Here is a 4,038-nt window from a genome sequence, read left to right on the forward strand (position 1 = left end):
AATACTTCGTAAAGTAACGACGAAATTTATCCTAAACAAGTGCTTCAATAAAAAATGTTCCTTGATATTTTTAGACAGTTTGTGGAAAGAAAAGATTACTATATAAGAAAGGCATGTTCTTATAAGTTTAAATTGATCGACCATATCACGTCATATTAAGGGATAATATATATATATATATATATATAAATAGNTATATATGCATATCTGTGTGTGTAACATGAAAAGCTTCAACTAGTCTTTACGCTCTTTCACACACTTTAAAATTCACATCCTGTCTTTTAATCTATTTTTAGTTCAAGTATGCATTAATTAACATTTTGACGCTTTCCCCTTTGCTAACTTGTGAGAAAGCTAAATTTCCCTAGACCTATTTAATGGACCAATTACAGTTACTAAGGTTTCTCTTATTCCCTGAAATGAAACATTTAGGGATTTACTTTGCAAGATTTTCCCTTTCTTTTTTTTGAGAAGCACAATGATTTTGTGCCACTTGAATGCTTGGTCTTTAAAAAATATGTCTCAATATGTAATATTTATTTATAGCCTGGTTCCTGATGCCTGCATATATCCACCTCTCTATACATCTTTTACCAAATTAAATTGTAATAATTTTTTTACCGTTTATCTAAATTGGATTTATGGTTTATCTAAAATGAAGGTAGATAAATAAATTATAGATAAATTATTTATTTCCGGAATATATTTTTCAATTATAACAAAAGAAAAATATGTGAAATAGGCAAATCAAGCGTTCATATAGCAATTTTAAAGTTGTCGCTTAAATCTAAACATTTAAAATTGAAAATTAAAATTGATTTATTTAAAATTAAAATTTCAAAAATACTAAATTTGGAAAATATCAAAGGTGTTTGCATTTTTCATCTTAAATGGGGGTAGTAGTATTTATTTATTTATTCACAATCACAAGTGGGTTTCATTGTTCAATGTAAAAACAGTGGAGCAATATCCCTCCAAATATGATGTTGAACTTTCATGTTTTCACTTAACTTTAATGTTTTTACACTTAACTTTCATGCTTTTACATCATACACAAATTATTTTCACTTCCGAAACCACCAATGTTGTCGCACTTTGAATATGAAAAATTCAATAAAAGCCAATTAAAATATCACGAGTAGTTTGTTTATAATCTGGAATTAACTTAGAGCTTAACTCTGGAATGAGATTTTATATAGTTTTTGCAACACTAAACAAAATGTTATGTTAAGTTTAACATCCAAATCAGAGGAACTTGCGCTATTTTTTTAAAGAAGAAAGACATGAGATCGAAATTTATAAATTAACTTAAGAGCAAGTTATTATTCTTTGAAGATTATAATAATAGAGACTAATTTAAGATATGTATTTGTGTTAGTTTTCTAATGAATATTTTTCATACTGAAACTAAACTGGTAAACAAAAAAAATTTCTATTTTAAGTACTTTTTATTACTTATTTAATACTTTATGTAAAATATTGCTTAACTAATATTAGTTGTTAATAGTCTATTAATAAGAATTATTCCCAGATTTTGAAGAAAAAAAATTAAAGTCATTGTTTGATAAATATTTAGTCTTTTTCAGCTATATTTTATTTCTACCGCACAAAAAATAAAAAAATGAATTTAGAAAAAAAAATCATAAAAAGGTTATTAAAAAAACGTTTTTCAAATTTTATTGCATTGGCAATAAGCAATAAGATATTATTGTACTAATTACAATCATCAAAGGGGAATGCACTAATAACTTATGTCAATATTTAATAGGTGACGTATTTCAAAATGCAAACACAGTCTCTAATTAGTTAAGAGGTTTTAGAAATGCTGGCAAATGATAGTTAATGATAGTAACGAATATTTGTTACGAATAAATATTACGTTCAAGAGTTTAATTATGAATCTAAAATCGTTAATTATTTGAATTTCGAAATGTATTCATCTCTAGAATCCATTATGTCTAAAACACAAACTAAATTCATTTATAAATCAATGATTTACAATCTATATTCCTTACAAACAAGTCCTTCAAATAATTAATCTTAATGCTATCCATGATTTAACATATTTCATAATTTGATCAAAAATACCACCAAAAGTAACAGGATTGTTGTTTGGTAGATGAAATGACCTTAAAAATATTTCTTAATAATTTCATGAAAATATAGAATTTTTCTCATATCAGAATTTTTTACCAAGCTAGACTGATTTATTTATTAATGCTTTATAATATATTTTAATTATAAACAAAATTACCTTTAAATTGTTCTGCCAAAATGTATGTAATATCCGCAATGAATCAATTAAGTTTAATTGTTTGATCAAAAATACCTTTGTTGCTGAACAGTTGGAAGATGGTAGAGCAATAAAAATATTGTTAAAAATGTTGATAATACTAAATATTAGTATAAAATGTTAAAATAAATTTTAACATTATCTGACAACATTTAGTAAGCATATTTTTCATAACCAGCTTTGTTAGCATTGTTAGAGTTGAACATTGATAATCGCAAACACAAAATTGGGTCAGGTGTTCAACAACGGTGATAAAAAAAAAATTAGTACATCCAGAAACTGCATCGCTTTAAAAGAAACATGAGCTCTCAAATATTTGACAAAACTTTCAACTCAGTCAATTTTGGTAGTTCTTCAACAGCTTTTTTTAACAATTTTGTTTTCTGTGGTAAAAATATACTTGAGGGTGCCCCTTGGCGAAATTGGCGACTTATGTTTGGCGTCATTCCTGTCTGCTCGGAGCACCGTGGTAACAGGAAATACGGTCAAAACATAATGATATTTCAATAAAACATTGGAAAATTTCAACAAAACATCGGTCAAAACTTAGTAAAATTGCTATGAACCCAATATAAGCGAAATTAATAAACCCAATAAAATGCATTTTGAATCGAAACAAAAATTAATGGAGTAAGCACAGAAAGAGAAGGGGAAAAAAAAACTCACTTCTTCATTTAGCTTGAATATCCTCAGATTTTGATTTAGGTGCACAGAATTCTCTAACAGCAGTTAGATACTGTCTAAACATATCATGAATAAAATCTGTGTACCTCCATCGCCACATAAATTCGGCGAAATACGAATCGAAAATGACATCTGTGGTACCGGACCGGCGGTAACATTTTTTTCTTAAGTCCCTTTTTATGACTGCCCACATACCTTCGATCTTATTAATCAGAAGAAAAAGTAAGTACGTTGGATACCAGCCGGTATCCAACGTAGAACTAATGGACCTCTGAAATTACATATACCGCTGAACATCGCTAAAATCTAAACCAATCAGAATCACTATTGGGTTTCAACATCCGGCCAGTTTGGCGATCAACCGCGATCACAACTTGGCTTGAACATAACAATCAAGGGGCACCCTATAGTCTATCTTTTTCTGTAAATGATGAGATGGTACAGGGATTAAATATGGGTTTCGATTTTTGAGTTCTCACTTATTTACACTTCTTTTTTTTCGCTTGCATTTCCCAATCAACTTAGCTATGTGATATATTGCGTTAAGTCTAATGCATATATTTGACAAAGCTCGTATCCTCTGACAAGGGAAGATTTAGTAATTTTCTAAATTTGATAAAATGTTCTTTCTAAACATTTCCAAGGCAACAGTGTAGTTAAAAACGTGGAAACTTTTGTGAATTTGGAATATACCATTTATAATAACCTAACAAACTTATTACTGAGGAGTATCTTTAATAATTCATGAATTAGTTTTGATCCAGTTTACGATTTATTCTGCCTCGAAAAATATTTTAAGAAAATTTCAAATTTAGCTCAATGAATAAGAATTTCAAAAATATAAAATAAATGTAGCAAAACTTTCTCAGCGTCAAAACTTTTTGCTTATTTTGATACAGTTAACAAAAGAGTATGATAGATGTGTAAGAATCTTTCGGTTGCCTATTCACGAAGTTGAGATTTATGACATAGAATCTCGGAACCTTTCTTAACATTTCTTCTTTTGATATCGTCTGGTGACTGTAAAAAAGATTCCAGGAATAGTTTAGAAAAGTTTAAGA

This window comes from Parasteatoda tepidariorum, chromosome 8 (genome assembly GCF_043381705.1).
Source record: "Parasteatoda tepidariorum isolate YZ-2023 chromosome 8, CAS_Ptep_4.0, whole genome shotgun sequence".
Classification (NCBI taxonomy): Eukaryota; Metazoa; Arthropoda; class Arachnida; order Araneae; family Theridiidae; genus Parasteatoda; species Parasteatoda tepidariorum.